Source organism: Tachypleus tridentatus, chromosome 7 (genome assembly GCF_004210375.1).
Source record: "Tachypleus tridentatus isolate NWPU-2018 chromosome 7, ASM421037v1, whole genome shotgun sequence".
In the NCBI taxonomy this organism is placed as follows: domain Eukaryota; kingdom Metazoa; phylum Arthropoda; class Merostomata; order Xiphosura; family Limulidae; genus Tachypleus; species Tachypleus tridentatus.
In genome coordinates, this window is record NC_134831.1 from 60,097,169 (window position 1) to 60,123,450 (window position 26,282).

Below are 26,282 nucleotides of genomic sequence, written 5' to 3' on the forward strand. Positions count from 1 at the left end.
CCTCCTCGATGGACTCAGTAGATAGTCTGATGTGGCTTTGCTATAAGGATAACGCACACTCTTTTTTCATATGTCATAAAGTACAGAAAAGATATACAGTAAGTGTTTATCCGACTAGCAGTTTGAATGGATACAAATTGTAACTCAAAATTATAAAAAAAAATATATGTTATTCCATACTTTGTCGTTATTAACAGTAAATTACATAGTTAAATAGACAAATGGTGTTGTTGTGATTACTATTTATCCAAAATATTAAAAAAAGTTATTATTTTAAAACATAAAAAAGGCTAAAATCCAGCACTAGAAAACAATCTAGTGATTGAAACAGTACGGAATAACTCAAAAACTGAAATTTCTTATTCATGATGCAAAAACAACAACAACAAAATTGCAGAATAAAATGTTGTATCATGCGCTGAATGAAACTGTAGTATGGCACTCCAACAGAACAGCAGATAAAACTGCAGTATCATACCCTAACAGAACAGTAAATAAAACTGCAGAATCATGCTCTAATAGAACATAAAACAATGCTGCAGCATTCTATTGTATAAAACTGCAGTATCATACCCTAACAGAACAGTAAATGAAACTGCAGAATCATGCTCTAATAGAACATAAAACAATGCTGCAGCATTCTATTGTATAAAACTGCAGTATCATACCCTAACAGAACAGTAAATGAAACTTCATAATCATGCTTTAATAAAACATAAAATAATGCTGCAATATTGCATTCTAATAAAACAGAAAATGGAAAATGAAACTGAAGTATCATGCTCTAGTACAACAGAAAATACCACTGCGGTATCGAAACGTGATCAGCCAGACATGGCTAAGTGATTAAGGCACTCGACTCGTAATATGAGAGGCGCAGGTTCGAATCCCCGTCACCTTAAACATGCTCGCCTTTTCAGCCGAGGGGGCGTTATAATGTGACGGTCAATCCGTCTATTCATTTTAAAACAGTAGCTTAAGAGTAGCTTAGTAGCCTTCCTTCTAGTCTTACACTGCTAAATTAAGGACGGCTAGTGCAGATAGCCCTCGTGTAGCTTTGCGCGAAATTCAAAAACAAACCAAACCGAACCGTAATCCAACAATAATTGAAAGTGCAATATCACATCCTAATAGAACAGAAAATGAAAATATGTTTCATATTCTAAGAGAAAAGTGATAGAAACTGTAGTACCATAGATGAATGCAACAATAAATGGAAATATAATATCGAACCCCAATAGAACAGGAAACGAAACTGCAGTATCATGTTTTAATAGAACAGAACATGAAAATGTAATATAATAATGAAAAAAAACTGTAATATCATAATCCAATAGAGTAATAAATAAAATTGTAGTATCATGCTCTAATAATACAGAAATTAAACTGTAGTATGATGTTTTAATAGAACAAAATATGAGTCGATGATGTATTGAATCGGTGGATTACAAACTAAACCTTCTGTCCTAAAGATTAATAAAGCAGAAAAGAATTTGGTTCTGCAGAATGTTTTCCAATAGTTCAAAAAGTGAAATTCATGGACTCTTTTCTAATACAGATAGGCTAGAAATATTTTCTGTAGCCATATAATAGAAATTAAGTAGAGCATTAAATAAACCCGCTGAGCTTTGCATGAATAAAATAGAAAAAAAACCTGAATAAGGTAAAAACGTAACGTACTACATAATCCAGAAGAACACATTCTAACCTCACTGCATCATACATAGTGCAACAGACCAGAAAGTAGAACTTCTCCACCACGGAACAATAGAGCAAAACCTGAATCTAATTTTAATGGCGCAGAAAGTAAATAATTTGCGTCATTATAATACTACTTCATGCAGCAATAAAACAGAAATAGAACTTATGTAACTTGACTCGATGGAGTGGATACTAATTATTTTGTACTACGGCCCAATAGAACAGGAAATGAATCTGCTCTATATTATGACCTATCAAAGCTGAATCTGAAACTACAAAATGGGGTTTTAGTGAATTAAAAATGACTTTATGTATTACAGTGGTTTAGTTCAACAAAACAGAAGTTAAGCTATTTATGTTTTAATGAATTTAATGTACTACATTCATCTTTTAACGAAACAAAATTTAAACTTTCGTTGAAACGGCGAAAAAATAGAAATAGAACTAAATTGTATATCATCTTAAAAAAAAAAAAAATGGCCAAAATCGGGATAGAACATACAAACCATTGAGGGAGAGAGCGGTCGTAAGTGTCTGACATTCGATAAAAATGCTTTAAAATATTATTCAACAACACCATACAATACCATGCAGTGTATTGTGTGTATAAAATATAAATTAAATTGTTTGGTGTGTACTACAAAACCTTAAGTCATACAAGACCCGGCATGGCCAGGTGGGTTAAGGCATGCGACTCATGATCTGAGGGTCGCGGGCTTATATCCCCGTCGCACCAAACATGCTCGCCTTTTCAGCCGTGTGGAGTGTTATAATGTTATGGTCAGTCCCACTATTCGTTGGTAAAGAGTTAGCGGTGAGTGGTGATGACTAGCTGCCTTCCATCCAGTCTTACACTGCTAAATTAGAGATGGCTAGCGCAGATAGCCCTTGAGTAGCTTTGGGCGAAATTCAAAAACAAACAAACAAACATAAATCATACAAATACTGTTTCATATAACAACCAGTATAAATATTACATAGATACACAACATTTTGCCAAAGAATTGTATCCTACTTTAATTTCTATGATCCACACTGGCGCAGCGGTATGGTTAACCATTGCCTAAAATGTTTATCATACATAATATATTTATTTAAATTATTTATATTATGAACACTACTGTACAACGTTAGCTTAATAATGGGATTTAGGGCAAACTGATAAAGGCCGAACGTCATGAGATATTATTGAAATCGTGGGCCAACGACATCACTTAACAGTGAAGGTACAGAACTGAAGAATCAGTGCATTCTAATCGTTATAAAAGAACAGTATTTTAAATTAACTGGCATATTCATTACTGTAAACATTTTGTTTTTATCCTAAGTATAATAATATAACAAAAACTAAACCTAATGCATCGTGGCCTAATAAAACAAAAACTGAACCTAACAGAACTGAAACTAAGCCTACTGTATCGTGGCCTAACAGAATGAAAACTGACTACATAGCACTTTAATTAATAGGATATAAACTGAGGCTATTGTATAGTAGTCCAATAAAAGGTAAAGTGAGTTTATTGTATCGTGGCTTAACAGAGTAAAAACGTAAGATGGCGCACCTTTTCTGTAAGATGCACTAAAACAAAAATTAAAATGGTTTCATGTTGGACAAAAAGAAGGTACTCGAATCTAAACGAATTACCTTTTACTGATGCAGAAACTGAATCTATCATGCTTTGATCAAGTCCAAACATGTGCTACTACATAAATAATTAAAAAGAGAAGAAAACAAATTTATTGTAACATAGCTCTATAGAGTAAACTTGTATCGTTAGGCCAAGTAAAAAGAAATATATGTTTTTTTCGCAGCCGCTAACCCAATTACTTTTTGGCAATTTTTTTTCATTTTATGAATTATTATTTTTCAATTATACAAAGAAACAAAGAAGACTTCTGAATAAAAAATGAAATGAACATGGTTGATAAATTTCTCCATCTTTCTTTATTTGTCATAAATTCTGTATCGTGTTGATGAACAAATAAAACAAAGAAGACATCTGTGTGACCTTTTGAAAACAGTCAATAATCATGAACAAAAAGGGTGCAACCTTTCCTCCAAAGAGGTTATTTAAAAAAGAGAGAAAGAAAAAAAGAGTTATCCTTCCTTTTTTTATCGAAAACTCTGAATGCTAAACACCACTTTACTTTTTACCTGGCGCTTTATGTGGCCTAACTGATAAAGACAAGATTTGCCTACTAACTAGTTAAAAATAACACGATAAGGAAGTAAAATAAACCGAGCTGTGAAAAAGAACAAAATATGAAATGGTGATGCTTTGCTATTTTATAAACGATACAATCTGTTTGCTAAATAATGAATACTTAGATGTGACGATCAAAGGGTAACCAAAAAGCTAGTGTGGTAAGGGTTAGAAACAAACCAGATCCTGACACGTGCATATGATTCCAAATAAATATAAACAGTTAAAAATAAAATAAATAAGAGGCTATGATGGGTAACGCAAACAGACAGTAAGCAGAAATATTAAAGATAAAATTTGTAACTGTTTACTGATGAAAAGTTTGTGCATATCAATGAAATATTACGCTAACGCCAGTTTCGCATAGTACTACTAAAAGTATATTTCTCCTCAATACCCTTTAAACACATTAATAATAAACCTACAAGCTTATTATTAATGTGTTTTAAGACTTCTGATTTGAGAAAAAGAAAGGTATTTGTTTTTAACGAAAAGGTAACAAATAGGCTATCTGCGCGGTGACTAGAACTCTAGTTTCAAATAGTGTAAGCCTACATACTTATCGCTGACTCACCATAGGACAAAAAAAAAAAAAAGAGGTGTTTGGAAAACATTGGTGTTCGGATAAACACTAATAAACTGTTGAACACAAGTGCGTGAATTTCTAACGAGTAATTACAATAAAATAACATTTCTGTAATCGCACTAAGTGTATTTCTATAATACTCTTACTTAACAGTTATATCCCAACCGTCTTCAAAATTAGTTTGCTATGGTTATTTATAACCCGTTTTTCTCTGCATGAGATGGCGGCTTGAATAATATTTTTTTTTTCTCTGTATTTAACATTAGTTAAGTGCTGACACATTTCTCAGTGCTCTCGATATCACTAATCGTCCCTCAGACGTATAACTGCTTAAGGCAATCATTAAGCTTCGCGAAAGTATACTTCATTCATAGTAATTATAAGAACACACGAGTGAAAGTAAAGAACGTAATAATATGTAATCCATACTACATTTGATATATCCAGTGGCGATTAGGCCTTTCGCCCAATACCAGGACTCGTCAAACCGGCTGAGATACAACAGACATAATAGTTTGTCGCGACACTATTTATATCACCAATTGCTTGAACAACAACTTCGTTCGTATGAACTAGATTAAGGTGGTGAAATATAGCATGTTTGAAATTAATCCCATGATACACCTAAAGTATAAAACTGAAATTATTTAGCTCTCAAACTTGAAAATCTTACACTGAAAATTGTTAATTTTCATCCTCAGATCAGGAATTTGCAGATGAGTAGTGAATCCCTTTAATGTATTTACGTAGAAAATAAGAAATACCTATAAATTTATCAATAGTTCACTACAATCGCAGAAGACATTAGCGCTAAAATATATTTACATATAAATCTGTAGGTCAACAAACTAAACCATGTGTTTGTTCATAACAAAAAGTAAGAGAGGAGGGTGGACCGAACTTAATTAAAGGTTGATACAAGCCTGTGAAGTAAAACAGAGTAGGAATTCACGATGAGGTGTAAAGATGCAATAAACAATGAAATTATAACCCAGTTTGGTAAATAAAACTAAACATTTGGTGATGAACAATAGAGAAAATTTATTGGTAATAAGGCATATTCATGTATGATAATGACGTCAGTAATTCTGGTAAGTGTATATTTACATTGACAGTTATGAGTTAACCATGTAAACACTTGGCTAGTGCATGTGTAATGACCAAAATTAAGAGATCTGTTAAGTACTTTCGATACGTGATGGAATTTGAAATTGCAAAGCAGTTTCAGAAATGTCAATAACAGTACAGCCCATAACAACATTTGTTTTAACCTCACGTGACAATAGTTGAATGTAACGACCGAATATCATGATTCTGTAACATTGGGATCTCTATGCCATTTAGAAAATTTTGTATGTTTCTAATACGAGCATTACAAACATAGAAACTAAAAACAAAACTGTACCTTGATTATCTCCAACCCGTGAACAGCTGCTAGTTAATATCAACCCACAATTCATTAACACTTTCAAACGATACAAGAATTCTATACAAAACAAGCTCTCGTGCATCATAAAATCGCCAATTTTGGGGTGTTTTAGTGTTTTAAAAACCGACAACGGCTATCTCAATAATAATCACTCAATAGATGAATTCTGAGAATCGAAAGCTATTGTAAACAAATGGAAAATTTCTGAAATCCCCATAACAGATATGAGCAGTTAAATTTCGGGTTGAACTCTTTTAGAGCTGTAATAAATCCATATCGATCAAGTTGTAACAGGAGAATACTTACCAAATATCACTTGTATTTTTTATATGTTAGATCGATATGACGTATTTGAAATATTACTTTTAGTAACTAATAAATGAATGGCTATTTTAGAGGCATCGTCTCGTTTCTTCGACAAATTCAATATAAAATCAAGATTATTCGTTTAGGTAAAAATGAAACGTAAGTTATACGTGTGGGGGCTATAAAATGTAATTTATGAACTATTTCTTTCAAGTTCAGACACTTAACTTTTAGGAAGCAATAAGTTGAAGAATTGTTCTGTTTGGAGATGAACACAAACATACACAACAGGTTGTCTGATAATAACAATTATGTTTGTTTTATGAGTTGCTAAACGTTCTACTTCTTCAGAGTTGATGTTTTGAATTAATCACAAAGCTACACATTGGGCTATCCGTGCTCTACCCACCACGGGTATCGAAACCCGGATTTTAGAGTTGGAAGTTCGCAAATATACCGTTGAGCCACTAGGGGGGGGGCCTTCTTCAGAGAGAAAACGATATATAAGTAAGCGGATGACCAGCATATATTTTCAGTATTTTGTATTGTCATACTTTCTGATTTTCTGGATTAGTTCATGCTTGGAGGAGGTTGTAGAAAAGCCACATACACCTAGACAACGACTTATTTAACTTGCTTACCTTTGTATCTTTTAAAACTCTGAGTTATTTTCTTTCAGTGCCAAATTTCTGTGCTAAATGAATATTCCTAAATGCCTAAATATATATAGATAGACTTGTACAGCCTTCTATTTTTTTTTATTCTAGGTTGGTCTTGATGCCTCATTCTTTTGTAGTTTGTCAACTGCCAAAGGCGCGGCTTCGTATTCACATTCAGTCAAACTGATCATCAAATCCTATGAATGGCTGCAGGAAAATAGGGGCAGTCAAGGTCACGGTTACGGATATCAGTGTCGTCCGGAGGAGGGCGTTTTTCAAGGTCTTTCTACTGACGTAAACACGTGGTAACAGACAAAGGGAACGTGTGAATAGTGCTAAAGTAATAATTCTCAACTATAACGTTTTGTTGAAACGGAAAAAGAACAGTAGAACTTTACATACAAAGAGTGAATAGCCCATCTATTAGTGCAAAGATTCATCAATTTTTATATTAATTCTGATTGATAATTTTATTTAAGAAAGAAGAGAAATCTATATATGTGTGTGTGTTAACTACGATGTTACACATGTCCAACTTATAGTAATTTAATATATAACTGAAGTTAAGTGTCTGCGTAGAAACAAACGGCCTGGTCTCAACTCGAAGCAGACTATCCATTTATCTAGACATAACGACGAAAACTATTAAATAAATACTGAGACGCTCCCTATAGAAAGAAAAGCGATGGAAGAACAGAAGTGGGCATTAGGATCACGTGATCGCTTCCTACCTACCCACTTTTAAAATTTCAGGTATATGTAGTTCAGTTTTTCACCTGTAATTTTAAGAAAACTCTTAAAAGTTTTAATTCATGTTATATGCAGAAAACGAATGCTGACGTGAAAACAAAATAAAAAAGAATATTTCGAACTCTACCTTATGTTTGTAAAATTACTTATGATGTTTCACAGCTCCGTTTAGCTTGAGAAAAAGGACATTTCACGCATACTGCCATCTATTGTAATAGAGCTAACAAGTCACCTTTGTAATCAGAAACAAATGGTAAACCATGATTTATTCTAAAAATACACTAAACTCAAATGATGTATGTTGCTGTAAGTATCCATATGATACCCAGTTCCAAGACTGGCATATTGTAGTTCCAATGATAGTTGTTGTTTGGTATTAGAGAAAAAGCTACACAAAAGACTATCTGTACTCTGCCCACCACGGGTAACGAAACCCGATTTCCAGTGGTATGTCTGCGGACTTTTACCGTGATGTGTTGTCCAGAAATAATGTTACTTTTTTTGGTCATGCCAAAAACCGCGCCACTATTTTGTTTTGAAAGTGTAGTATTTAAAGTATAACACAGGCACTTTAAATTGATCGTTAACTAGGACAGTTCATTATATAAAAGTTGAGTACGTTTTACTGAAACGATATTGTACCCTCACCACGTAATTATAATTTATGTCGCTTTGGCCGGCCATACTCTGTCTGACGATCTTGCTTTTTACCAATAGCTATGCAGAGTAATTTTTATTGCAAAAAGTCCCACCGTAAGATTGACATGTTCAAAACACACTACTCCTTCCAGCTTGGTATCCATAATCCATCTAGTGTAAAAAGATGACGGTTTCACAGCGCGCATGTCAACAGTTGGATTGCATTCAAACCTGGCATTTTGTTGGTAAGTCTTCGTATAGAATGGTTTCAACATTTGTTTCAACTTCCAGCTGTTTGAAGCATGTGTCAGTTGAACAGATATATTGTGGAAGTATATTGGGTGCACATGACTCAGATGGTTTTCAGACGGAGGAGCATTTTGATTACATAGCATACTGTTGTTTGAAGCACGTGGAAGGGTTTTGCCCAGGGCATCTGTGTTCGTCGAATCTTATCTGTTACAAATTACCGTACTTAATTTTATTACCACAGCTGGAGTACGACTTGTTAAAAACATCTTTAAGAATTGTCCTAGTGTCCCAAATTAATCCATATTCATTTGCCTTCCAACTATATACATATTACCGTTGTGGAAATTCTAAACTTTTAATCTGAACACATATTCATGACCTAAGTGTGTAAATGTCGAAAAAGAATATTATATCGCCTTCCCAATAACTGTTAACTTTCATTGACATCAGATTGCCAATTAAAACCAAAGAATGTCACAATCTTCTTCCGATACATTCATGTCATTGCGACTTGAAATCTGTTGTAGTTGTCACTTCATTTACTAATTTGAATATTCAATACTTTTATAATACCTTAATATAAAAAATGTATTTTAATGGATCATCTACGTAATGCATATTACATCCATAGGGCGTACTACGAAGTAATTAATTTACTTGCGTTAGTCTGTATTCGTGTTAGTAGGACGCCTCAAAATTAGTGACACACACTCTTCCAGGATAGTTGTTTCAGAATTTCTGCGCACAGCCGCATTAGCTGCATAAAGCAGTCTCTAATCTTGAATTGAATGATAGACTAGCAGCAAATTCACTTGTCAACAGAACCGACAGTCAAGTCTTAGGCGATTCTTGTCTGACCGTATAGTGAGATGTGACCATAACTTTTTAGTCGCACACCCACGGCAACGAGATGTTTTTGTTATATCGAGCCGCAAACCGTGAACTCTAGGATTCAAAATTCTAGCACGTTAACTACTAGGCCACGCCCAGCCTTTCAAGTGTAGACGTCAAATTTGTTATCTGTCCTGATTTTGATACATTTTTAAAATCTTACCTTCAAGACAAAAACAACCTTTATGACTTCTGTTTTCCTTCATATAAATTTATTTTCCTTTTTGTGTTTATAAATGACGAATTATAAATACTGATTAACTTGGGGTTGAAGATCATACCTTTAACTTGATTTATCGAATTCCTAACTACACGATGTAATACCACCTGTTGAGAGGTTAGTGCTCTCTAAGAAGACTTGCCCATTTAAAAATTATTAGAATGCTTGGATCATCGTTGCGCATTTTATTCTAACCTATTTACTCATTCTAGATAATACCATAAATAGGATAGTGAGGATCCTCGCTGTTCAGTTTGCTCAGAGAATATTAATAACATAAGCCAAAACAACAAAGAAACTGTTGTATTTCATTTAGCAAAATGTGGCTTTATTCCTCAGTTTCTCCTTTAATATAAGTGATTAGTTACAAAAAGTTAAATACATGTTACAGACCACATAGTTAACAGTTTAACGCTTCTCAATAACTGATCTTTACAGAATACTTGTCTTACGAAAAGCATATTAAAGTTTGAGTTTTAAATCTAGGACTAGTTCCCCCGAAAAGTTAGTCGCGTGCTAAAATCTGGAGTTAGATTTTCTGCGGTGAACAGAGTCCAAATAAATAAAAACAAACACCAATCACAATGTTCGAAGTTTCTCTTATATTACAACTGTTACACTAATGTCATTATGTATATGCTCTAGAGTACTAAAAACAATATGTTTCTCAAAGTTCATATGTGTATTAAAAATGTGTTTGGTTTTTAGTTACATATGATTGTGTATTTCTTGTTTTTTGAATTTCGTGCAAAGTTACCACACGAGAGCTATTTTCTCTAGCCGTCCCTAATTTAGCGGTATAAGGCAAGAAGAAAGGCAGCTAGTCATCACCAACTACCGCCAACTCTTGGGTTGTTCTTTTACCTACGAATACTGGGATTGACCATCACATAATAACGCCCCCACGGCTGAAAAGGCAAGAATGTTTGGTGCGACGGGGATTCAAACCCGCTACCCTCAGATTACGAGTCGAATACCTTAACCCACCAGGCTATGCCGGGCCAGTTATATATGATATTAAAGTTTGTTCCAGGATAGCATGTATTATTTCTTATTTGATTATGTTGTAAAAGTACAGAAAATGGCCATTATTCCCTTCAAACTTTGCATTTTTGACCTGGTTAATGAAATTTAGAAATTAACCTATTTTCTATGTGAAAACGGGCAAATTTGCACATTTTCATTTACATAAGATCTGAATAAAACAACATATCAATCAAGATTTACATGTATTTACACTAAAGCTATACGTAAATGATTGTTTTGTATGTGTTTTGATTTTCGCGTAAAGCTATTCGAGGGCTATCTGCGCTAGCCGTTCCAAATTTAACAGTGTAAGATTAGAGGGAAGTCTTCACCAGCCACTGCGAACTCTTGAGTTACTATTTTACCAACGTATAGTGGAATTGACCCTAACATTATAACGCCTCCACGGCTGAAAAGGCCAGCATGTTTGGTGCGACGGAGATTCGAACGCCTTAACCCACCTGGCTATGCCGGACCACTACAAAAATGAAGAAAAATATTTAGAAGTGAGTGGTGTTTCGAGATTTGCGGCTGTAATATAAATCACTTCCACGTATTAGCCCCCAAGTATAGTCACCCATCATGTTTTCATTATACGTTCCTTGGTAGAGGCGTTCAAAGGCCAGTATATGTTTGTGAAAGTGCTTGTCTTGCTCCTCTGAGTATGCTCCCATGTTCTCCTTGAATTTATCAAGATGAGCGTCAAGGATACGGACTTTCAGGGACATCCTGCAGTCCATTTTGTTGTAGTTTCTCACCAGAGCCTCAACTAGTTCCACATAATTTTCGGCCTTGTGATTGCTTAAGAAGTCCCAAACCATTGCGATAAAGCTAACCCAAGATTTTTTTCTTCCTACTGAGCTTCTTGGGGAATTCTGTGCACTCCAGGATCTTCTTTATATGCGGTCCATCAAAGACATCAGCTTTGACCTTTGCCTCAGACAGCTTAGGAAGGAAGTCTCGAAGGTACTTGAAAGATGCAGACTCCTTATCAAGAGCTGTGACAAATTGTTTCCTAAGACCCAACTTTATGTGTAATGTTGAGAATAACACCTTCTGGGGGTCCATTTGTGGCTCACGTTTGACATTGTGCCTCCCTACAGAAAACTCGGTCCGTTTTGGCCAATGCTTCCTGTTGTAGTGCAAACACAAGGCAAAGACAACAGGAAAACTTGGTAAAGCCTCCCTGGATAGATCTATGTGTTCACTTAGGCAGCTAGAACTAAACTGACCGTTTTAGAAAATTGTAAAGGTTCTTGAAAATTCTCGTAAGTTCTATAACATTCTAGAAAGTTTTTGAAAAATCTTGTAAGTTCGAGAAAATTCTCTATCAGCTACTCAGCACTGAATCTACCTGGAATGTTTTGGAAAATGGATGAATTTGAAAATTTCATTACCCAGGTTACAAAAGCAAAGTTTGAAGATAAAATTAGGTCTTTTCCATAAGCAATTGGGAAATAACACTTTTGCCCAGGATCAAGATAATGTGTGTTTGTGTGTATTTTCTTATAGCAAAGCCATAAAGGGCTCTCTCCTCAGCCCACCGAGGGGAATCGAACCCTGATTTTAGTGTTGTAAATCCGGAGACATACCGCTGTACTTGCGGGGGGCAGGATCAAGAAAAAGTAAAAATTTTGTTAAATAGTGTTATTTGTCTGTCAAAGCAAATCAGTTAATTATCATTAATAGAAATAAGATTCTCTTAATGTAGCGCAGCATCTAAAAATGATAGATATAATTTTGAAAAAACTAAGTTAATGTTTTTATTAACGTAGTTATTTCTTGATACTGTTGCTTAATTTGTTATGATTTGTTGTTGTTTTTTAATTTCGCGCAAAGCTACACGAGGACAATCTGTGCTAACCATTCCTAATGTGGCAATGTGAGACTAGAGGGAAGGCAGCTAATCATCACCACCCCTTAGGCTATTATTTTACTAACGAATAGTGGAATTGACTGTAGAATAATAACACCCCATGGCTGAAAGGGTGAGCGTGTTTGTTGTGACGAGGATTTGAACCCGCTACCTTCAGATCACTAGTCTAACGCCCTAACCACCTGGCCATGCCGGGCTCCTGTGTAATGGTAAACCTATTAAATGGAACTTTATTTTCAGGTGGGTTGAGGCGTTTGACTCGTAATTCGAAGTTCGCGGGTTTGAATCCCCGTCACACCAAACATGCTCGCCCTTTCAGCCGTGGGGGCGTTATAAGGTGACGGTCAATCCCACTATTCGTTGGTAAAATAGTAGCCCAAGAGTCGGTGGTGGGTGGTGATGACTAGCTGCCTTCTCTCTAGTCTTACACTACTAAATTAGGAACGGCTAGCGCAGATAGGCCTCGTGTAGCTTTGCGCCAAATTTAAAAAAAAAACAACAAACAAACAAAAGATTAACTTCAGTAACGAAATCATTTTAAGAAGGTTAAATTTAGCTGATTGTCAAAAAGCTCAGATATTCTTGAGAGTCCTTAAACAAGCTGCTCATTTAATGTTTTTCTTAGAAAGTGTTTATTTTAGGATTTTGCGTTTCAAATTCTAGTATATAATTTATTTTGTTAATCACTTCTCAGTATTGTATTATTGATCATTTTAAAATACTGTGTTACTTACGTCAGTGAAAAACGATTATTTACAACCATGTTTAGAGTTAATCACACTCAATTGCATGCATGCTCCATATTTATTATATTGAGAATCAACCATAATTCTTATAAAAAGTTAACGAAAATTAAAGTTCCATTTATCATACTTCCTAGTCCGTATTAAAGCAAGAGAAAGACACACAAAAAAAATCCGTTGAAGTTACACAGGAGTACTTGAAAAGTGTTTAATTAAATTACCGTCATCTCAGATTCTTTAGCCATTTTTCTCATGAAAACACCAGATGATTTCGATATTTGAACTTTTGATTTGTGAGTTTTCGTGTAATTATAATTTGTATTTGAAATATTACCTTCTTAACAATGGCGGATAACAGGCATACCTTTATCGCAATGTGTTTTTCTGGTGGTGGAGGGCAGGTGGTTCTTCTTCGTAACTTCAGCTCTCAATTTGCGTTATCTTTATTGACTTAGGATGTAAACATTCTGTGTGAATTAAATAAGTGGTTGTCAAAAAGCCACAAATGGTACCACGGTTCACACTTCCAAAGACATTTCACTGTGTTATAATATTCAGATACTTTTGTAAATTGCATTGTCTGACGTTTCAATGATTAAGTGACTTTACTCATTTTGATTGGTGTACCTCGCTCCTGTAAATGAAGCCGCCTTTATTCAGTACAGTTTAAAAATTTGGTTTGGTGTTTGTTTCTTGCAGACCAAAACATATAAGACAGATAACGCGTTTAAAATTAGTTTATGTCGTGTGTTATTCAGTTAATTCATTTTATTGTAGGTTTGTTTCAATTCTTTAATAATCTTTAACACATTTCAACTACCTTTCCAGTATGTATATAAAAATACTTTTAATTAACGAAAGCGCCACCTATAAACGTTTCGTAACCATTGAAACATTATTGGTAGACTTCAATCCCTGTTAGTCTGCAAATGTTTCTGGTCTCCTAATGTTAGCAGTACAGTGTTCAGGACGAGAATTAGTATTTCTTAAAAGTTTTATCTTACTTACTTTTCACTCTTCCAAGTTAAAATTATTTCGAATCTTTTCAGCATATTTGCATCAGATGATGATACGAAGAATGATTCTATGGGTTTGTTCGTTTATTCAATTTCGCGAAAAGCTAGACGAAGGCTATCAGCGTTAGTCGTCCCTAATTTAGCAGTGCATGACCAGAGGGAAAGCACCTAGTCATCACCATCCGCTGTTTACTCTTGGGCTACTCTTTTACCAACAAATAGTAGAATTGACCGTCACATTATAACGTCTCCACGGCTGGAAGTACGAACATGCGAGGTGCTACGGGGATTCAAACCCTCGACCCTCAGATTAAGGGTCAAGCGTCCTAATCACCTTGCCATGGTTTGGTATATTACCTTTGTAGTGAGAAAGGGAAATTGCGAAGTATGAATAAATAGCTACATAATTGTTCACTGAAGTCTGATAAAGGTATTTTCTAAAATTTTACTCCCTATGACTCTAAGCAGGATTCGATTCTGATTTATTGTCAGGAACTTAGAATTCTGATGATTCTTACTTAAGCTTTCCTCATGATTTGTTATCGTTTCATGATGTTACTATTTTTTTCCAACAGTTTTTATAATATTTGGCCCCTCGCCGGCTTACTGATACAAATACTTTTCTCTGTTTGTATGTACTTTTCACTGATCGTTAACTTTCTTTTAACATTTATTCATTAAGTTTTGTTTCATATAAATCATATTTTATTCATATTTCTTCATGTTCTTTAAAAAAGGTTATTATCAGAACTTGTTCTTTTATTGTTATATTTTTCCAGAGCTGTTCTCAGGACGTTACTAATTTGACTTTTACCATAAACGGTATTTAGGTATTCCAGTTAACTGCCAAGTATCGTCTTCTTATCTTTTGACTGCTTATTTAGGTTTGCATCGGTTTTATTGTATTGAAATTTTCACATGTTCTATAGTGGTTTCTGTGCACTGAATCCGAAAATAATATTCATTTTTCCATCACGTACAGATTTCCAAAATATATCATATGCATTTTTATATTAGTGAATCATTTCTATTGAAATCGGGTCACATTTTATCATGCTTAAACGTTGACAGCCAATGGCTATAGATTTCTCTAGACCAGTGGTTCCTAACCTTTTTTGTGCCCCGCACCCCTAAAAAATTTTAATATGTTCTCGCACCGCTCACAGTAATTATTTATTTAAGAATAAAGCTGAAGGTGACCAAAACAAATTTTTATCATTAGTTTTTAATGATATATAAACAAAAACGAAACATTTGGAAAAGAAAAAATATATTACAACAAACTAAAAGTTGCATAAACCCTACATGGCCTACAAAAAAATACATTTTCATCCATGCATGAAATGAAATTTCTTTGAATTTCAAATGTTCATAAGCCAATTTAAATTTAATGACTCTTTTGTTCGTGTTTATTTCTTACGAGTTTTTCAAAGCGTGGCACTTTGTTGCTGATAGCAATCCGCAAGTCTGCCTGTGCACCCAAGCGATTTCTAGATTTTGTCTTGATTGACAAAAAGGCACTAAATCCAAACTCGCATAAGTATGTCGTCACAAATGGGATGAGCACATTTAGTGCTTTTTCACAAAGTTTTGAAAATATGTTCACTGCCAAACACCAATATTGTTCCAAAGTTTTGCTTTCAAACTGCATTTCAAGAACTCGATTTGTGCGCAGTTCAATAAGATCTTCCTTCAGTTCTTCATCATCCGACATATTATCCAAATTGAAGTATGGATCTCGCACCCCTGGTTGGGAAACATTGCTCTAGAGTCTAGACCAATCGCGACGTAATGGTCTTATCCATCGTTCTATAATTTATACACAACAATAAAAATTGTTCATTGTAGTAAACAAAATAATAACTTGATCTAAGTAACAGTGTCATTTCTTCCCAGTTTGTAAAACTCTACGCAATAGAGAAAATGAATATCATTTTCTAAACCTGCGTAACTGAATTGCGGAAAATCCACTATTAAAACCAAAATAACTTTTATGAAGTTTAATTTTGCAGACATGTGATGTCAAACGAATACCATTAAGCTGTCTGGCAACTACCGTTAACAACAACAAGAAGAAAAAAAACCAACAAGATCCGCCATCTAGATTGATCCTTATAAAATACATTAGTTGAAAAGAGGTGGCGGCCGTATTTTGTAACCTATTGCCGTTGTTGATTTCAACCATTTCTGAAAGCTTACACTCTGAATGGTATACGTTCTACTACTTTATCATAAACCTACTTCTTTATCTAAAGTCAACCTTAAAGTTTCGTTTAGCCCCGACACTATTCTCAACACTATAGTAAAGAGGATATTGTAAAAGGCGAATAACTGGATTTTTCTTCTTTTCGTCTTTTATAACTATTACTGAAAAAGATCACACTTGAGAGGTTACAACTCTTAAATTCGGAGCTCAATTCATGTGTTGGACACAGCGCAGATAGTCTATTGTGAATCTTTGTGCTCATAGAAACGAATGAAATCAACTTTGACGTTAAATCTTTAAACATGAGGGTGAAAGGTTATTGACTCACATATTCAATTTGAAAGAATAAGTGTAATGCTACAGGTGAAGGGTGATAACTACGAATATGATTTTTTTTAAAAGCAAATAATTTCTGAATGTGCTCAATATTTTACAAAATATACAAAACCTTAATTGAAAATGGTTAACACTGCCACTTCTGTAATTCATTTTCTTAGTATTCTGATTGTGATTATAATGATTTATAATGAGAATTTAAATTAAGTATAGGAATATATACTAAAAACATAAATTTGAATTAGTATGTAATATCCATCGCTAGTTAAAAACAAATGTGTTGATACTTTAAAGTAAATGTAAATAGGGCTTAGTGTGTTGATTAAGGCATAAGACGTCCATGTTGTTTTCTCAAAAGATAAAAACACACATCGATTGTTTTTTTTATTTTTATTGCAATTTAGTTTAGTCAGCATGTTGGTAGACAGATAATTTGAGATGTTTTTCTTTAGTTAACTATGTATTGATAGTATCTTTTCACTCAAGAAGTTTAGGTGAATTAAGCCTAAATAAATATATTTCTCAATTGCTTGAGAAATGTTTTTGGTTTTAGGAGTAAACTTGTTTCTGATGTAAAGCCGATTTTGACAAGGTTAAAATATAATCTTACTTAATACTGGAGTATTTGTTAAATGATAATACTTAGTGTATCTATTCACAATGAAGTAACGTTACAAGATAAAATACGCTTTCAATACTTGTTACCGTTGCGGAACCTTCCATATAATTCTTAGTGTATCTCGACGAAGTGTAATGATGTTGCAAGGTGCAAAACATTTTTGATAGTTGATGAAACTTTGTAGAATGGACGACAATTGCCTGTTGTGGAGACATAAGTGTGGAGGACGACGTTTCGAAAGTTTTCCGCCTTTCGTTTTCAGGTCATTGAAATACAATAACAGTGATCTGAAGACGAAAAGCGGAAGGCAGTTGTCATCCATTCTACTATGTTTCATCATGAATACTCTGCCTAAACAATCTATCAAAGAATATTTTTGATAGTTGTTAGAGTAACTAAACATTCCGTATGATACTATGCACATTTATACCTAGTGTATTGATTGTACAAGATAAAAAACATTTTAACAGTTCTTACAGTCATTGAACATTCTGTACAATACCGAGTATATCTATTCTCAGTGTAGTGATCTTACAAGGGAAGAAAAACGAGAAAACAACATTTTAACAGTTACTACAGCCATTGAGCATTCCTTATAATACTGTATATTTCTATTCACGGTGTATTGATGTTACAAGATAAAAAAACAAACAACAAACATTTTAAGAGTTGTTGTAGCCACTGGACATTCCTTATAAGTGCTTGACAAGAAATCCTGCTATATACCAAGTAACATAAAAGCACAGCCCTCCTCTATTATGTTTATACACAGCAGTCTAGACTATTTTAATATTACGAGTTCAAGTCTTTGATTTCTCGATTTGGTTTTTTTACTTCTGTGTGTCAAACAAGTTTTTCGTGTTTACAGCTGAGTAAACTGCTTTTTTGTAGTCGTCTCTAGCATTAAAGACATCGGTTTAAAGATTATATTTCTATTTTATTGGTGTGCGCGTGTTCTTTCTATAGCTTTAGAGCTATTTCTCACAGCTGCACCTTGAACTGGCTTAAAGGATCGAATATTGAAAATGGCGTATAGTTTGCTTTCAAATACGACATAATTTTGCTTAAACCTAGTAAAGACCTCTTACTACGACCAGTACATACTTAAATTTACACTATAGTAATTAAGCTATCCAACTTAGAAATATTTAAATAAACATTTTATTACTTTTGATGTTGTGCCTTCCCTCTAGTCTTACACTGCTCAATTAGGGACGGCTAGCACACATAGCCCTCGAGTAGTTTTGTGCGAAATTCAAAAAACAAGCCTCAGCTGCTTAACCTCTGAAACTTTTAAACAAAAAATCAATAGAATAATAATAATCTGATGTTTCTTACGTTGTTGAATATTATTTAGTTATAAAGTTTCGATAATTTCTAAAATTATTTAGATATTTAACCTAATACATTTATATACATATATATTTGAAGCAATAATAGAAAGTCGGTAATAGAGATATTTTGTAAGACTGCATGATCTACTAGAGGATAAAGGGTGGTCTTAAGTTTGAATCTCGTTGGTATATTAATCGCAGTACATTTACTTCCATGAATATTATAGTTATTATAGTTTTTCGTTATGCATTTATTTTTCTGTTACTTAGTGTGTGAAGGAAATCCTTTCTGCGGTTAATATTAGTTCCCAACATATAACATAGCTTAATCATGAAGATTACTGTATTTTGTAAACCTTCACTAATAAATTATCTATGAAAACAACGTTTTATTTTTTAAAAGTGATTGTTTAGTACTTGAAATATTTAAAATGTTTGTTTTACAATTTTCGCCAGGGTTAACTGTATCTCAGGACAGCTGGTATGGGTATTAACATACTAAGTTTGTTGGAAAAAAAAACAATAAATATTTCATATTCTTTTCCAGTGTTTTGATTTCCCATTAAAAAGAAAAGAAAACGTTAGGAAAGAAAATTAGTATTCAATTTGTTTGGAATTAAGCACAAAGCTACACAATGGACTATCTGTGTTCTGCCCGCGACGGGTATCGAAACCCGGTTTCTAGCGCTGTGAGTCCTCAGACATATCGCCGTGGCACTGAGCGCGTTTGTTTAAGAACAGTTACAATATGAGTTGCACATAAGTGGCAATCGCGTTAGATATTAAATAAAGTTTGCTTGTTTCTTTCTGTTTAGAGCAAAGCAACCTTGGGCTATTTGTTGTGTCCACCTGGAGGAATCGAATCCCAGATTTTAGCGTTTCAAGTTCGTAAACTTACCGTTAAAATTTTTTCAGCATTGTCACTGATATTTGGTATTTTTGCTGTTTCAAATATAGCACGATAATTCTTCAGTATCACGTTTTCTTGTTTGTTTTTCCTTTTTCGTTTATACATAGACAGCTGTGATTACTACACAATAACCTAAAAGTAGTTTTAACTTTTATATATATATCATATTAGCAATCCAAGCCTTAAATACACTTTTTACGTTAAACCCTAAGTCACCAAAAGTGATTCTATGTATTATTTCTTAAATAATACTTTTGTTTGCGAATTTTAAAAGCAACTTTGATACAAGTCATGAAAACACTGTTTCACATTTTAGAAAGAAGCTTAATGTGAAATAATTTGACAGACACTGCACATGAATATATTTAGACAATTATTGTACATTATCTTTTATTACAAGACCGAGGTAAAAAAAAACAAAAGATTTCGCTATAAACTTTTCAAACCCTTCTAGTATGTTTTCATCAAAAATATTATGGTTTGTTTCGTACAAACAGTATATACACAATTGTAAGTAAAAAAATAAATACAATATACTCTCGACATGATGACAGGCATAATAATATTAACTTGTTTGTTTTGTTTTTGAATTTTGCACAAAGCTACTCGAGGGCTATCTGTGCTAGCCGTCCCTAATTTAGTAGTGTAAAACTAGAGGGAAGGAAGATAGTCATCACCACCCACCGCCAACTCTCGGGCTACTCTTGTACCAACGAATAGTGGATTGACCATCACATTATAACGCCCCCACGGCTGGGAACGCGACCCTCAGATTACGAAGCGCACGCCTTAACGCGTTAGGCCATGCCAGGCTTTAATAATATTAACATAAACATTTAATAAAGTTAAGGTACCATAAGAGTTGTACAATCTTCGAAATATTCATTTATTTATATCAGAACTTCTACACAAAGGGCTTTTGCGCATAGTCATCCTTAATTTTAAATTAATAGACTGATAGGGGGGAGATAGACAACAGCACCTACTCTTGTACTACTGTTTTTTTGACCGATATAGAGGAAGGGGAATTTTGTCACCCTTGTAGCACACCCTTACCTACGGAATTTCTGAAAAGTTGCACTGCTTAAAATATGTGATCTGGGCGTAGCATAGTAATTAGTGAACGAATAGGAAGGTCCAAGGTTCGTGCAGCGACTCCACTAGACACACTTCGTACCTTCATTATTGATGGGTTATAAGAATGACAAAATATTGTTATTCGGTTTAAATCTGAGAAAATTCCATGTGGCGGCGGCTGCTGCTGTCTGGTTGCCCTCCCTCTGGTCAGCACTCAATATTAGGGCTCACTATACTTGAATCTAAGGATTCTCTGATCTGCATGTTAAGTTCATATGTGTGACGAGGTGGTGGTCAAATTGAAAATATCAATACCTTAATATGTAAACTAAGGAAAAAAAACGTAACAAGACAGTAATAACTGATTAATAAAATTAAATACAAGAAGCATGAAATTTGTAAAACTAAACAGATGGCGCTACACAATATACTTAGCCCTTACGAATATATAATAAACAACATTTTGCATGTTGAAGCGACTCTTCTCATTCCTATTATGAAAAACTGATTTGTTTTTTGAATAAATACGTAAATAATTGAAAAATAATAATAAGTTAGTGAGCGAAATGACACTCACCTTTACTTTGAACTGAATTACAGAGCCGTCGCTGGGTAATTAAAAGGTTCATGGCTCGAGCCCATAGGCTTGGGAATCCTTGGCGTTTCAATACGGTATCAATTATGGTTTTCTATTCTGATTTTCAAGACGTCAACTGGGGATTCGGGGCAGTGTTAAGTAGAATCCGGGTACAGACCCAGTGGCACCTCTGCCCAATTACTAAATAAATTTAAGTACAAAATATTGGTAAGTGGCTGATTATTTTAAGTTGAGAGAACTTTTCATGATCCACTAATTAATTACACAGCTTGATGAGCATTTTAAAATGGTGAATTCACACTAAATCTTTTCACATTTATGTTGATTATTATTATATGTAGAATGTAATAAATCAAAGTTGTTGGTCGTTCAATAAGGAAAAAATACGAAGTTATATATAATTTGGTAGAATTTTTCAAAGGTTTAGTAACAAAAACATATGGTACCTTAACATAATGCTAATTACTTATTCTATCAAGATCTTCAATTCAGAAAAGAATGTTCGTCTTTCTTTAGCCGACACTAAATATATTATGGTGTTATAATGAATTTACATAATTTTTAATTTCACAAAGGAATTTGGTGTCTTCACATCCCCATGGTTGGTAAATAGAAACATTTTACTCTAGGACGTTCGTCTGTGGTTAGTATATTGAAACATTTTGCTCTAGGACGTTTATCTGTGGTTAGTATATAGAAACATTTTACTCTAGGACGTTAATCTGTGGTTAGTATATAGAAACATTTTACCTTATGATGTTCATCTGTGGTTAGTATATAGAAACATTTTACTCTAGGACGTTAATCTGTGGTTAGTATATAGAAACATTTTACCTTATGACTTTATTTTATTAACATTTCTTTACTGAATTACAAGACGTTGTTCCCTGAAACAGGTAAATTAAATAACCATTTAAGTACAAAACTGTAACACACTACAGTAGTACTATTTATACTTTTCAATTTTTTTACCCACGTTTATGCAAAGAGAAAAATAACTTTTATTTAAAATCTTATTATTCTTATTACATACAACTGTCATATCAACTTCCAGTACAAATAATAATAAAAAAAAAAACATTAGCGTTCCAGCTTCCTTATGTCCATGTAATCTACAAGGTTACTCTTCATGTTGCAGTAAGCGAATACCGTTGTTAGTAATATTCTGTTTCAAAATCATAGTGAGGTATCCTTGAAAGAGCCTTTATATGGAAGGTAGAAAGTAGTATCAATTCCAAGAGATATTTATTACTTTTGTACACTTTTCTTTACCAACATATTATTAATGTATTTATTTTTTATGTACAATTACTTAACTCTTATCTACGAAGAATGCCATCGGAGTACCAAAATGCTGTAAATTAGTTGATTGCTGTACATAATCAGTGGAAGTTTTAGGTAAATCGTGAATCATATTGTTTTCTCGTAAATTTCGAAATCAAATACATTGTAAGTTACTTTCAAACATGTGGTCAGCTTCCGGTCAGTTACCTCTTTCTTTGTGAACCTGACGATGACCGAAGAAGGTCGAAACGTTGTTCGCTCTTCTATGTAAAATATTTTCTCAACCCAAACGAGCCGTTTTTGCATATAAATTTCTCAACAAGTGGGTTTCTCGACATCACTGATTGTAAGTTACTGTATTTTGACGGACATATCACTATAGTCAGAAAATCTTGCGGTTTTTCTTTTCTTCTTGATCACTTCTCCTTCTCTTTCGGTAATTTTTAAATTATCTAAATTATATAATTTTCTTGATACGCTTATTAATTTAATTAATTCAAGTTTGCTAATAGATGGCAGCACACGTAATATATATACACATACACACACACACACATTATTTATCTAAAGAAGTCAGTCACTAGAACATAAGTTTTCCACTGCTACACACGAGCTGTACACCCTATTGTGGGAAACTGGGTGGTCCCAGTTTAGTAGAGGGAAAAGCAACTCCCCAAGTTCTGTACCATTTCATCAAGCACAAGCTGCTCAAAAGTGCGTTAACACTTATTTTCCACGAGATGTCTCTCTCAGTCAAACAACAAAGGAAAAGGAGTTTTAAGTATCTTGTGTTTGCCATATTCGGACGCCTTGCAATGTAAAATATACTTTGTTATACTGATTTATTTTAATAACTAATTAATCTATCAATTAATGTTTAATCGAAAAGTATCTAGCTATAAAAGAAAACGTTTATATTACGACTTACAAATGAACTGCTTGTGGAAATGTTAACCTTCTTTTATAACTTATGCTTTTTATGTATTGGATAAAATTCCTTATTGGACAATAAGATAAAATTCTTTGTTTGTTTCTTTTTGAATTTCGCGCAAAGCTACACAAGGGCTATCTGCGCTAGCTTCCTCGAAGTTAGCAGTCTAAAACTAGAAGGAAGGCAACTAGTCATCACAACCCATTCTTTTACCAACGAATAATGGGATTGACCGTCACTGTATAACGCTCCCACGGTTGAAAGGGCGAGCATGTTTGGTATGAAGGTGATTCAAACCCTCAGATTACAAGTCGAGTGCCTTAACCACCTAGCCATGGCGGGCTTACGTAAAATTACACCTATAATATCTATTATAAAATATTAAAGCGGGTCATAGCAAAAGATATTTTTTATTAAAGTGATAAGTTTGTTTAAAATTACGTTACACAAAAATAAAATATACTTGGAATCTGTAATATTTTAGTCACGATAATGATAAAACCGCTGTTTTAAAATAACATCAAATGTTGCTCAGTTCTTTTTTTTTTTAAATACAAATCAGACATTTGACCTCAAATTCAGTTGATTGGTCATTCGGCTCGCAAATAAACATTGATACCGGCGATCTTAATAACATCTGTACAGTTCGTAGTATTTCATTTTGACCTGGTAGGATCTGGTGTAACCTTGTGGTTAACCTGCACGAAGTGTGAATTCGAAACTGATGGTCTGAGTTTCGTTGATGCAAAAATACACTCCGTACTCCAGGGCCACGGATGTTCTATAAGAGTGAAAGTCAAATTACACTATCGATTACAATTCACAATACGCAGACGACATCGCAATCTGGAGCAACTCCAGAAACCCAGTAATGGCCATGTCTCGCGTACAAGAATCACTAAACAACGTCTCAACATGGAGCAACAAGTGGAGGGTCGTGTTAAATCCGACAAAAACACAAGCAATCACCTTCTATAGAAAACTAAAGAAGCAAAGAAAAAAATTTAGAAAAAATAAAACTATCACTTGGAAACACAACCATTAACATGAGCAAAAACATCACATTCCTTGGCGTCACTTTCGACACAAAACTAACATGGAAAAAACACATAAACAATATACACTCATCAATCAGAAAAAGGATTTCATATCTAAAGACTATAACTGGTAAACAATCGAAATGCGCACCGAACACCATTATACAAATATACAAGGCTTACATCCGTCCACTAATAGAGTACGGATGTCAAGTAACATACAATATGTCAAACAACACACTCCAAAAAATCCAAGTGCAACAAAACAGAATATTAAAATCCGCATTCAGTTTATTATCATTTACGCCAACAAATTATCTACACCAAATTAGTAATTTACCAACTATAAGAGATAGAATAACAGAACTTTCTCTCAAATATTATCTAAAAGCAGAAAATAGAAACAAACTAACGGCATCACTACACAAATTATCAAGTGCACCAACAAAATACATATCACCTTACAACATATTTCGAGAATCACAATCCACTCAACAAAGAATCTAAATAAATAAAATTCATGTTATTAACATGAATTCCTTTTTTTCAGGTACAGGGCACACGACAGGCAAAACTTTCGGCGCCTGTCGTGTGAAAGTGGGTTTTCTCGGGGCACTCCCGTTTCCCCCCACATCAAAATCTTCAGGCATTGGATTTCTAGATCCCAGCCCAGGCAACTTTTTTGCCAGACCCTGAATCGGGCCGTTTGATTTGATTTGATCTGGATTTGAATGAATTACATTCATGTTCACATCTGCCCAACTTTTTCCTTTCGGGACAGGTCCCGGCCTTTCTTTCCACTGCTGCCTTTGCCCCACCAAAACAACATTTAGAGAGACATTCTCCACCCAAAAGTCAAGAATAATAACGATAATTAATTTATTAAAATAATAATAAAAAAAACTACCACTTAATCTTAATAACAATCCACGAAAGGGGACGAAGAGGAACTACAAAGTTCCTGAACACCCCAGTTGGAGAGAGAACTCTCTAAACTGAACCCCTGCCACGTTAGTTTAGTTTAGTTTTCACTATCGATTAGACCACAACAGTCCAAGAACAATGATGTAGCTTATAAGCGTGGCGTAACAAATACATTTTTGCAGGGGAGGCAAAACATTTGAAATATTTTCAAATACTACATACAGAAAAAATAGATCACCAAATTTCTTTAAACAACAATCACGCATGTACTACTAGCAACACATTTACAACTGATTCTAAAGGAACGATATTCTATTTTAAGCTTTTAAGTTTAATTTGTTTTTAGCCATAATCCTTCAAGAGGAAGATTTTCCCTCAAAACATGCCACTGCCCAAGATATATATCGGCGAGTGCTGCTAATTAGCCAGATATCTTCCCCTCTAAATTAAGGACGGCTATGCGCAAATAGCCTTTTCTGTACCCTTAGATGAAAACTTTGAAGCAAACAAATACTTTAGACCATTCAATTTTGTGATGTAGATGTCAGATGATGTTAAGTCTTTGGAAATCTTTAATGTACCAGTACCACTCTGAACATTTCATACTGTGTGGAAAGAGATTTTGGTCTACGTCTTGGGTATCCAACTTCACTGGGCTACCTGTGTTGCAATACGATAACGTGACAATTTAGATTCATGCATATCGGATCAAATGAATCAATTGATTT

The 26,282-nt window shown here is 34.1% G+C and overlaps 1 protein-coding gene across 14 annotated transcripts in view; it reads left to right on the forward strand.

The window, feature by feature from the left end:
• LOC143255764 (uncharacterized) overlaps positions 1-26,282 on the forward strand; it is a 78,810-nt gene that overhangs the window by 27,466 nt on the left and 25,062 nt on the right. For 8 of the 14 annotated variants that reach the window (XR_013030823.1, XR_013030821.1, XR_013030822.1 and 5 more), the window contains one exon: positions 6,994-7,638. The exons of the other annotated variants lie outside the window; for them this stretch is intronic. The gene's annotated coding sequence lies outside the window, so the exon portion shown is untranslated. The remainder of the gene's footprint in view (positions 1-6,993; positions 7,639-26,282) is intronic. 14 annotated transcript variants of the gene reach the window in all.